Here is a 12325-nt window from a genome sequence, read left to right on the forward strand (position 1 = left end):
AAGCAGCCAGCATATCTATGGACACACTTCGTTCTGCCATGCAGAAGGCAATCCTGCGCTTTCAGATTTCTGGATACTGATGGGTACCAAATGAGCCCCTTTTTTAGCAGTAATGATACCGATATGTAATGGTACCCTGTATGATGTACCGTAGCAGCACATTAAGTGTGTTCCAATTCAGTTCATTTTGCATTATTTCTCTTCTTAGTGTCCTTGCAATTAATGTTACTAAGTTCCGTCCTCATATGGTAATTTCCGTATTATAACGTGTTAAATAGGGAAAGTTTAATTATAACTACCCAGTAGTGTACAGCGAAAGGTGACGACGCTGCAACGACTGTATCAGGTGAACAGAAATTTCACACACGGATGGTCCATGAGCAGAGAGTAGTATGTTCGGTGTGTGATGGCATGCTGGGTGTGTGGATGTTTTTTCTGAAAAGGAGAGGCATATTTATTTGTTATTTATACACCGTGAGCATGACTAATTTCATATGTGTCATTTTATCGAAAATTATCTTGTTTATTTTCCTCTGTTAGAGTAATGTCTTTTCTATGTCATAGTGTACAGAAAACTGTATTGGGCAATTTGTGTAGGTGATCCTGTTGATGGCTGATAGTATATTTGCTTTAGTGAGTGATGAGAGTAGTCGAAGATACTTATTTAGCACAAATAACCTTAACTAAATCAGAGAGTTATCTTCCAGTTTGTTCTCTTGCAGTTAATCAAAGAAATTAATTTTTCTGTCGCTTTTTTGACTGTCAACGAGGGCCAGATATTATAAATTGTTCTTGTAAACATTTTGTACCGATTCTATCTGCGGAGGCGAAACGGATTTGAATTTAGTTAGGGGTATACTGTGTCGTTATACTTTTGTTGAACCGTGCTTTCAAGAGCTGAAGCGGGCCGTAAATTAATATCTGTTTACTATTATTTTTCTGTTCTGCAGAAAAATATTTTATGTCCAATGAACTGCTTGTAAATTTGATCCCACGCCTTGCAGTGGCCCATCGGTTTTCATTCACCATATCAGGATGTGCTACCTTGTCGCTTACGACTGCAACTCGTGTAAAGTTTTACTCGTACCAAAGGCGCACACCACTGTATAGTTCCGAAGATAAAATGAATGTGGTCTCAGGTTCTATTTTGATGGTTGATCGTCGGGAGCGTAAGCTTTTGATCATTAACAGCAGTTGTAACATTCAATATTTAAAAATTACCTTATCACGTGTTTGTTTATTTGTAGATATAGTAATTCACAGATATGTACTTCATGCGAACAAGACGCAGTTTGCTATCTCTGATCGATCAATATTCAGTTTTGAAACAGTCAGTAACAATCTCACGAAGTATAAACTCAGTTAACATGTACCATCGATTCTAAGAAATGGTTTGGCTTTAATATCTTATTTGTCTTGGTCCTTTCATATTGCACTTACCGTAATTTATAATGTCCATCGATATCAATACTTTTGACTGCTTATGCTTCGCTTCACTTCTTTCCAGAATGAATGTAAACTTAGTTTAGCCTCGAAAAAGATAACGTCACTTTCACGAAAATATCTTGAAATACAGGCCGTAACATAATCTCAATAATCCAAATCTCTTACTATTTCGTATCAAATGATAATTAAATAGACACCCTAGCTGCAAGCAGGCGTTGATACACTTCATTGGGGACATGTTGAAAATGTGTGCCCCGACCGGGACTCGAACCCGGGATCTCCTGCTTACATGGCAGACGCTCTATCCATCTGAGCCACCGCGGGCACAGAGGATAGTGTGCCTGCAGGGACTTATCCCTTGCACGCTCCCCGTGAGATCCACATTCCCAACATGTCCACAACACTACATTCGTAGTGCGCCTAATAGATGTTTGCCCATCGTACTCATTACTCGTGGCAGATTAATCTACCAAGTCCCGTACGAGTTCGGGCATGGCGTGTGCGTTCGCACAAGAAGGTCAAAGGCCGGGAAGCCATATTTTTAACTATATATGACGGTAGTATCTGTTCCCGAAAGAACAGTTACCGTCGATGACCATGCAGCTTTGCTCGAAATGAAATGATAATTAAATAGACACCCTAGCTGCAAGCAGGCGTTGATACACTTCATTGGGGACATATTGAAAATGTGTGCCCCGACCGGGACTCGAACCCGGGATCTCCTGCTTACATGGCAGACGCTCTATCCATCTGAGCCACCGCGGGCACAGAGGATAGTGTGCCTGCAGGGACTTATCCCTTGCACGCTCCCCGTGAGATCCACATTCCCAACATGTCCACAACACTATATTCGTAGTGCGCCTAATAGATGTTTGCCCATCATACTCATTACTCGTGGCAGATTAACCTACCAAGTCCCGTACGAGTTCGGGCATGGCGTGTGCGTTCGCACAAGAAGGTCAAAGGCCGGGAAGCCATATTTTTAACTATATATGACGGTAGTATCTGTTCCCGAAAGAACAGTTACCGTCGATGACCATGCAGCTTTGCTCGAAATGAAATGATAATTAAATAGACACCCTAGCTGCAAGCAGGCGTTGATACACTTCATTGGGGACATGTTGAAAATGTGTGCCCCGAGCGGGACTCGAACCCGGGATCTCCTGCTTACATGGCAGACGCTCTATCCATCTGAGCCACCGCGGGCACAGAGGATAGTGTGCCTGCAGGGACTTATCCCTTGCACGCTCCCCGTGAGATCCACATTCCCAACATGTCCACAACACTACATTCGTAGTGCGCCTAATAGATGTTTGCCCATCATACTCATTACTCGTGGCAGATTAATCTACCAAGTCCCGTACGAGTTCGGGCATGGCGTGTGCGTTCGCACAAGAAGGTCAAAGGCCGGGAAGCCATATTTTTAACTATATATGACGGTAGTATCTGTTCCCGAAAGAACAGTTACCGTCGATGACCATGCAGCTTTGCTCGAAATGAAATGATAATTAAATAGACACCCTAGCTGCAAGCAGGCGTTGATACACTTCATTGGGGACATGTTGAAAATGTGTGCCCCGACCGGGACTCGAACCCGGGATCTCCTGCTTACATAGCAGACGCTCTATCCATCTGAGACACTGCGGGCACAGAGGATAGTGTGCCTGCAGGGACTTATCCCTTGCACGCTCCCCGTGAGATCCACATTCCCAACATGTCCACAACACTACATTCGTAGTGCGCCTAATAGATGTTTGCCCATCATACTCATTACTCGTGGCAGATTAATCTACCAAGTCCCGTACGAGTTCTGGCATGGCGTGTGCGTTCACGGGGATCGTCTGCCATGTAAGCAGGAGATCCCGGGTTCGAGTCCCGGTCGGGGCACACATTTTCAACATGTCCCCAATGAAGTGTATCAACGCCTGCTTGCAGCTAGGGTGTCTATTTAATTATCATTTCATTTCGAGCAAAGCTGCATGGTCATCGACGGTAACTGTTCTTTCGGGAACAGATACTACCGTCATATATAGTTAAAAATATGGCTTCCCGGCCTTTGACCTTCTTGTGCGAACGCACACGCCATGCCCGAACTCGTACGGGACTTGGTAGATTAATCTGTCACGAGTAATGAGTATGATGGGCAAACATCTATTAGGCGCACTACGAATGTAGTGTTGTGGACATGTTGGGAATGTGGATCTCACGGGGAGCGTGCAAGGGATAAGTCCCTGCAGGCACACTATCCTCTGTGCCCGCGGTGGCTCAGATGGATAGAGCGTCTGCCATGTAAGCAGGAGATCCCGGGTTCGAGTCCCGGTCGGGGCACACATTTTCAACATGTCCCCAATGAAGTGTATCAACGCCTGCTTGCAGCTAGGGTGTCTATTTAATTATCATTTCATTTCGAGCAAAGCTGCATGGTCATCGACGGTAACTGTTCTTTCGGGAACAGATACTACCGTCATATATAGTTAAAAATATGGCTTCCCGGCCTTTGACCTTCTTGTGCGAACGCACACGCCATGCCCGAACTCGTACGGGACTTGGTAGATTAATCTGCCACGAGTAATGAGTATGATGGGCAAACATCTATGAGGCGCACTACGAATGTAGTGTTGTGGACATGTTGGGAATGTGGATCTCACGGGGAGCGTGCAAGGGATAAGTCCCTGCAGGCACACTATCCTCTGTGCCCGCGGTGGCTCAGATGGATAGAGCGTCTGCCATGTAAGCAGGAGATCCCGGGTTCGAGTCCCGGTCGGGGCACACATTTTCAACATGTCCCCAATGAAGTGTATCAACGCCTGCTTGCAGCTAGGGTGTCTATTTAATTATCATTTCATTTCGAGCAAAGCTGCATGGTCATCGACGGTAACTGTTCTTTCGGGAACAGATACTACCGTCATATATAGTTAAAAATATGGCTTCCCGGCCTTTGACCTTCTTGTGCGAACGCACACGCCAAGCCCGAACTCGTACGGGACTTGGTAGATTAATCTGCCACGAGTAATGAGTATGATGGGCAAACATCTATTAGGCGCACTACGAATGTAGTGTTGTGGACATGTTGGGAATGTGGATCTCACGGGGAGCGTGCAAGGGATAAGTCCCTGCAGGCACACTATCCTCTGTGCCCGCGGTGGCTCAGATGGGCATATTCCGCCGCCGGCGGCCGTGCTGTGCGGACGTGCGGAGCGGCTGTTGCGGTGTTTACATCGTCGCTGCGAGCGGCCGGCGCTGTGTGGTGAGTGCCCGCTTTCTGCGTTAGTTATAGTCCACGATCACATTTCTAGAATGACATAATGGAGCAGACAACGCGACGCGATACTTTGAAGTTGATTTTCGATCCGAACTACTCCCGGCCGAAATCTTACGAAGTTGAGGCATTTATCGAAGAAACTTTTCAGATCAAAGTGGATGAATTGATTGGAATTCACCTGTCGATTGTCAGTCCGACTGTGTTCCTTAAGTTATCCAGTTCTGACAAGTGCGACCAAATTGTAGAAACATGTGGTGGGGTGGCAAAATTCAAACATTCAGACGGACACATAGGGCAGGTCACGGTTTCGCGTGCCGGAATGGGAATAAGAACGATTCGAATATTTGAGCTCCCCTTTGAAATAACGCCCGAGGAGATTAACAACAAACTGAGAGACTATGGCACCATTATCAGCAATGTCGCCGAAAAATGGTCTAGCTTGCACAAGTATCCAGTATTAAATGGAGTCAGGCAAGTTAAGATTGACATGCTGAAACATATCCCATCGTATCTCTGGATTGGTGGATATCGAGCGATCATCATTTACGATGGCCAGCCGAGAACCTGCTCGGGCTGTGGTTCGACCCAACACGTCCGCGCGCAGTGTGTTCAACGGCGTGTGACGCAACTGCCGACTGGGGAGCGAGACCCGCCTAGTCAGATGGCCACGCTACCCGTGACGTACGCCGCCGCAATTCGCAGTGACGTCGCCCCAGACATGTGTTTCGACAGGGCGGTAGTTGCTTCTGCCGACATTCCCGATGGTAACGTAGCCATGGATACTAGCAACACAGAAGCTACAGGTCCAGCACACTCACAAGACGAGGAAACTGACAAACGTGCAGAACAAGACCAGGCTAAGACGGCAGAAGACGGCATGTGCAAACCACTCGAAGAAGTCGGGCAACATAAAGAGGACACGGTTGCCACGTCGGAGGATAATGACCAGCAGCCTACAACTGTTTCACCGAAGAAACGGAAGAAACGTCGAATAGCCCGACAGGGAGCAGCAGAAATCGCGCCAATCCTGCGTGAAAAGGCGAAACAGATAGGCCAAGAACTGGCGGAGACGACACAGGCAACTCCTCTGGAAGATCGAACAACAAAGAAGAAGACCCGCAATGAGGACACTGAACCCGACCGTGGAATCCACATTCCGGACGGTACAGCTAGTCCGAAGGACCCTCCACCTGTACCAAAAACGGACACGCGGGAAGTTACGTGCACGCGAGATTGGGCGGATGACATGGAGGAGCAAAACCATGATGCAGAGATGGCTGACATACCACAACGTTCAGGACGGACGGCACCCGACCGTCGACAGGATGTGTCCACCCGGCAACAAACCACCATCAAAGACGCTCGTGCAGCAGATGATGATGCCGACTTCTTCTAAGTGGAGCAAACATCCACTTCACCTGGCAAACAGTATCCCACCTGACACGGTATAGTCGACATGACGTCCTTGCAGGCGTACAGAATTGCGACCTTGAATATAAATAAAATTAGCAGCACCCTCAATCTGAGAAATCTCCAAGATTTTCTGTACGCCGCTGATGTTGACATCTTAATGCTGCAAGAAGTAACGGCTATCCGTTTGGACGACATCACTGGCTACAACGCCGTCATCAATCCTGGCAATGACAATAGCCTCGGCACAGCGATTATGACTAAAGAGGGGATCCTACTTACAGACGTGACGAAACTGCCGAACAGTAGAGGTCTCGCTGTCACGATAAACAACACCAGGTTTATCAACATCTATGCCCCGTCAGGAACCGGAAACAAGCGCCGCAGGGCCGAATTTTTCAAGGAGGACATCGCCCCCCTTTTCGCGGTGCGATTTGAACAAATAATATTTGCGGGTGACTTTAATTGCGTGCTGAGTCCCAAAGATCAGACGCCAAATTTTAATAAATCTCTGGAGATGGAGAACATCGTCAGAGAATTCCATCTGTTAGATACTTGGGAACTAAAACATGGTGATCAGCTCGGTTTCACCTATATCACCAGCCATTCTGCCAGTCGTATCGACAGGATTTACGCAACGTCCAATTTAAGGCGACATGTTTTACAGTCCGAGCTACGGCCCACTATTTTCTCTGATCATATCGCGTACATATGCACGATAAACTTAGAGAAACAAGGCACTTACAGGGCGAGAGGTCAGTGGAAGCTAAACGTTGCTCATCTTTCGGATCCTGGATGTCACGCCGCCTTCCACACCACTTGGGCAGAATGTGAAAGGAAGTTCCACTTGTATGGTACGGCGCTGAATTGGTGGCTAAACTGCGCGAAGCCCTCAATAATAAAGACAATGAAAACTTACTCCAGTGAAAAAGTCGCCTGGCGGAAGCGGACATTAGACTTTTACTTCAGCTGTCTGAGAGACTTGTGCGTTCGGGATGCTACAGTCATAACAAACTATGGGCAAATCAACAGAATAAAAGCAAAATTGCTCACCCTGCAGAGACACCATCTCGAAGGCTGTAAAATACGAACGCGTTTGCAGAACGGTACACGAGAAGAAACAACGTCGATGTACCACATCCTCCAAGAGAACAAAAGACAAAAACGGAAAATTCTGACGGAACTCAAAACTTCAGACGGGAGACTCTTGACAGATCAAGCTGCAATACGAGACGAGATCCATCGACACTTTAGTGAGTTGCTGGCCAATACACAGACAGATGAAACAGCGCAGCAAACTCTCACTGCTAGGACGACAGAGCCACTCACTCCAGAGGAAGCTGATGTGCTCGCAGCAAGAATAACGGATGAAGATGTCGAAGATGCCATCTCGAGGAGTCCAAAGAATAAATCACCTGGACCAGATGGGCTTCCCGCTGAATTTTATCAAACTTTTCGCGAAAAGATAATTGCTAAATTGACACTCGTCTGCAATGAAATACTAAATGCCGACACTGACCTTCCGAAGGAATTCTGTGAAGGTACAGTGGTCTTAGTCCCCAAAACACCAAGAGGCAAAACCGTGGAGAATCTTCGACCCATAACACTTCTCAATAGTGATTATAAAATCTTCGCCCGCATCATGATGCAAAGGTTTAATTCAGTTATTCGTACAGTGACAGGAGCTTACCAGACAAGTGTGGGAAAGGATAGAACGATATTTCAGACCTTATGCGACTACAGAGACATTATAGCGATATCAGAAGCCTGCAACATTCGCTGTGCCCTGATGTCGCTTGACTTTGAAAAAGCTTTTGATAAAGTTAATCATTCGTACCTGTTCCGGTGTATGACATCCATGCACTTCCCACAGAAAATTATAGCCTCCGTGAAAAACATACTGACGAATAGCACGTCAAGAATCAGTGTCAACGGACAACTCAGTCACCCGATCAATATTCACAATTCGGTAAGACAAGGTTGCCCCATGTCCATGACGCTTTTCGCGATTGCGCTTGAACCTCTCTTAGTATCCCTGACTCGGCAACTCCGCGGACTACATATACACGGACAGAAGATCATATGTCAAGCCTACGCGGACGATGTAGGGGTACTTGTGACTGACGACAGCGAGGTGGCTACAGTACTCGAAGTTGTGGCGACCTACGAACTGGCGTCAGGAGCTAAACTCAACCGCAATAAATCTGGTATTATGAATCTTGGTAGGGGCATAGAGATCAGAGCCGCTGGACGTATCAACACTGTGGAAAAACTAAAATGCCTTGGAATAGAATATACGAATAATATCCGCCGCACAGCCGCTCTCAATTACAGAAGATTACTTGCCACATTACGAGCAAGCATAAAACAACACAGCTTGCGTAATTTAAATGCAATACAAAAAGTGCAACTAGCCAATACCTATATAACCTCCAAAGTAAACTATGTTGCTCAAGTGCTTCCTCTGCCACGCACCGTAGCACACCAAATGCAAGCAGCGCTTGGTTATTTTGTCAGCAGAGGTCAGATATTTAAGGTTTCCTATGATACCCTGACGCTATCGACACGCAATGGAGGGCTACATCTAACAGACATCTACCTTAAAGCGCAAGCGCTATACGTTAGCAAAACTTATAAACAGTGGCAACGATCACCGCGGACCTTAGTGGCTCATCTCTTACGTGAAATCACCCCAGTCAGCAGAGATCCACCAATCGATGTGCATCACATCTCCCACGAGCTGTACCACTATAAACACTTTCTTGTGGAATACAGCTATGTACGCCATAGAATACCGGAGAAGGACATATACCAGGTTAAGGAGGTTTACAACACCTTGCTGGAAGGAAAATTGCGCAATCGAATAGAAAACAAGTTTCGACATTCTAACTGGAAAAACATATGGGAAAACATATCTGACCCCCATCTACCATCCAATGTGCGATCGACGTGGTACCTCGCAGTCAATAGAAAAATCCCCACCAACTCTAAACTGCACGCGATACGTCTGGCACACACACCGAACTGTCCCAGCTGCAATGTCGTCGACACCGAAGAACATCGTTTCGTCTGTGACGATGTGAAAGACGTGTGGAATCTCTTCCGGCAAAAACTAGCACATGTGCTCCGCACGTCACCTAACACCATTACACCGACACACGTCCTTCTGCCAGATGACGTGCCATATCCTAACACTAAAAGAAGGTCAGCCAACTGGCTCAAAGGACTGACAGTCCATTACATCTCCACGGCTATGACGAAGAGTGCAGAAGACTTTTGGATGTACCTGATGACAGAACTTCAAAAGCTCGAACGACAAAAGAAATACAAAGAAAATTACGCAAATTTCTTGAACCGAACTTTGCCCTACCGACAGAGCTGAAGAACGATTAAACGATATTTATTTATTTATTTATTTATTTTTGAAATTCTCTATTAAGTTTCTCATCCCTTTTGCGCCAACGAGGTGGCTATTTCGTTTACCCTTTGCCCTCGTGTAGCAGCACTAATAGGTTGCTGACGCAACCCTGAGACGCCATCGGGCAGAAGTACGCCTGGCTCTCCTATAAAAATCGCTCCCGCACAATGATGGAAGAATGTAGCGGACCTCTTTCCACAACTCCAAAAGAAGGGATTTTGTTCACTTGTATACATTTATTTCGTTGGTCAACTATCTCTTATGGAACAAACATAGCACAGAAGCTAGCCGAAGAAGGCACAAATGGCGAGCGGAAGGACGGGCTGTAGGGGTGGAAGGAGGCCCGACAAAAAAAAAAAAAAAAAAAAAAAAAAAAGATGGATAGAGCGTCTGCCATGTAAGCAGGAGATCCCGGGTTCGAGTCCCGGTCGGGGCACACATTTTCAACATGTCCCCAATGAAGTGTATCAACGCCTGCTTGCAGCTAGGGTGTCTATTTAATTATCATTTCATTTCGAGCAAAGCTGCATGGTCATCGACGGTAACTGTTCTTTCGGGAACAGATACTACCGTCATATATAGTTAAAAATATGGCTTCCCGGCCTTTGACCTTCTTGTGCGAACGCACACGCCATGCCCGAACTCGTACGGGACTTGGTAGATTAATCTGCCACGAGTAATGAGTATGATGGGCAAACATCTATTAGGCGCACTACGAATGTAGTGTTGTGGACATGTTGGGAATGTGGATCTCACGGGGAGCGTGCAAGGGATAAGTCCCTGCAGGCACACTATCCTCTGTGCCCGCGGTGGCTCAGATGGATAGAGCGTCTGCCATGTAAGCAGGAGATCCCGGGTTCGAGTCCCGGTCGGGGCACACATTTTCAACATGTCCCCAATGAAGTGTATCAACGCCTGCTTGCAGCTAGGGTGTCTATTTAATTATCATTTCATTTCGAGCAAAGCTGCATGGTCATCGACAGTAACTGTTCTTTCGGGAACAGATACTACCGTCATATATAGTTAAAAATATGGCTTCCCGGCCTTTGACCTTCTTGTGCGAACGCACACGCCATGCCCGAACTCGTACAGGACTTGGTAGATTAATCCGCCACGAGTAATGAGTATGATGGGCAAACATCTATTAGGCGCACTACGAATGTAGTGTTGTGGACATGTTGGGAATGTGGATCTCACGGGGAGCGTGCAAGGGATAAGTCCCTGCAGGCACACTATCCTCTGTGCCCGCGGTGGCTCAGATGGATAGAGCGTCTGCCATGTAAGCAGGAGATCCCGGGTTCGAGTCCCGGTCGGGGCACACATTTTCAACATGTCCCCAATGAAGTGTATCAACGCCTGCTTGCAGCTAGGGTGTCTATTTAATTATCATTTCATTTCGAGCAAAGCTGCATGGTCATCGACGGTAACTGTTCTTTAGGGAACAGATACTACCGTCATATATAGTTATTTCGTATCAGTTTTTGCGATACATATACTAAACAAAACTTCTTAATTTCGAAAAAAATTTCACTTGATCTAAAGAAAAAAAATTCCAGGTCAACAATTTATAAAATTGCTCTTCGATAGAATTCCAAAATCTCCAAAACACTTTCGTTCAGCTTTTAAAACTTTATTACAGATTTATTACACACTTAGTAATAGAGCTACGTCTCAAACCTTAACGACATATATTAACAGCTTCCAAATGATCGTGGAGAAATTTGAAGATGAACTGGATACATATTTTAATGCATCAGAGATCAAAAAAAATATTTAATTTGTTATCATTAGTAAGGCAGGGTAGGACGACTTGCTTCAGTATGTGTTCTTTTGAACACTGCCATGCATTCGAGGACTGCGTCTACATAGGAAGACCGTTCCTTCCGTCACTGCCATGCCCACTGCTCGTAACATAAACAGAAGAAACAAGATACAATTTTACAGCTTTATATCACAACACCAAATATTCGAAATTTTTTCTTAACGTTATGAAATTTACAACTAGTTACTGTCCATGTACCGTGTGGCTGAGGATGATTGATGATACTGTCTTCAAACCACTCTACTATCATAGCAGACACGGCACCCAGCCCAAACCCTAGTCCATCCAGGTTATAAGCTACTGGGATGGACAGACATTACGGAAGTATGTTGCAACAATGATGCTGACGAGGAAAGAATAAGTACAATACAACCTTCTTAAAAGTCGGTTTAGGGGAGGTACACTGTTTATGGACCATTGCCTGCGATAGATCACTAGATTTTTGAAAACTGTGTAACAGGGATCTCACACTTGGTGATAGTTTCATAACTGCATGAGTAGCGGAAGTAGCCATATTGTTCAAATTCAGATTCAGATGTGCATGAAATCTTATGGGACTTAACTGCTAAGGTCATCAGTCCCTAAGGTTACACACTACTTAACCTAAACTATCCTAAGGACAAACACACACACCCATGCCCGAGGGAGGACTCGAAACTCCGCAGGGACCAGCCGCACAGTCCATGACTGCAGTCCATGACTGCAGTCCCCTAGACCACTCGGCTAATCCCGTGCGGCTAGCCATATTGATTTACTTAGTTTAAGTGGTGAAAAGGAACTACAAGGTAAGTGTTTTTGTACTTTTATTGTAACTTCTGTATCTTTTCAACAACTGTTTACTTGTATATAATACTGTTACCTCATATTTTTACCTATTTTACTTTAAATGGCTGTGGATTCATTTCCTCTTCGGATTGGAGAACATGCCATATATGTTTCACCTTATAGCGGTTGGCATGATTGTACC

General features: G+C 45.7%; 6 non-coding genes across 6 annotated transcripts; 4 read left to right on the forward strand and 2 right to left on the reverse strand.

Moving 5' to 3' along the window:
• Nucleotides 1-1696: 1696 nt before the first annotated feature.
• Nucleotides 1697-1771, reverse strand: Trnat-ugu (transfer RNA threonine (anticodon UGU)). Its single transcript has one exon. It is a non-coding gene; the product is annotated as a tRNA-Thr (tRNA).
• Nucleotides 1772-2137: 366 nt separating this feature from the next.
• Trnat-ugu (transfer RNA threonine (anticodon UGU)) lies at nt 2138-2212 on the reverse strand. The gene has a single exon. It is a non-coding gene; the product is annotated as a tRNA-Thr (tRNA).
• A 1487-nt stretch (nt 2213-3699) lies between these two features.
• Trnat-ugu (transfer RNA threonine (anticodon UGU)) lies at nt 3700-3774 on the forward strand. The gene has a single exon. It is a non-coding gene; the product is annotated as a tRNA-Thr (tRNA).
• Nucleotides 3775-4140: 366 nt separating this feature from the next.
• On the forward strand, nt 4141-4215 carry Trnat-ugu (transfer RNA threonine (anticodon UGU)). Its single transcript has one exon. It is a non-coding gene; the product is annotated as a tRNA-Thr (tRNA).
• Nucleotides 4216-10338: 6123 nt separating this feature from the next.
• Trnat-ugu (transfer RNA threonine (anticodon UGU)) lies at nt 10339-10413 on the forward strand. The gene has a single exon. It is a non-coding gene; the product is annotated as a tRNA-Thr (tRNA).
• Nucleotides 10414-10779: 366 nt separating this feature from the next.
• Trnat-ugu (transfer RNA threonine (anticodon UGU)) lies at nt 10780-10854 on the forward strand. The gene has a single exon. It is a non-coding gene; the product is annotated as a tRNA-Thr (tRNA).
• Nucleotides 10855-12325: the final 1471 nt, after the last annotated feature.

Source organism: Schistocerca nitens, chromosome 7, assembly GCF_023898315.1.
Source record: "Schistocerca nitens isolate TAMUIC-IGC-003100 chromosome 7, iqSchNite1.1, whole genome shotgun sequence".
NCBI classification, from domain to species: Eukaryota; Metazoa; Arthropoda; class Insecta; order Orthoptera; family Acrididae; genus Schistocerca; species Schistocerca nitens.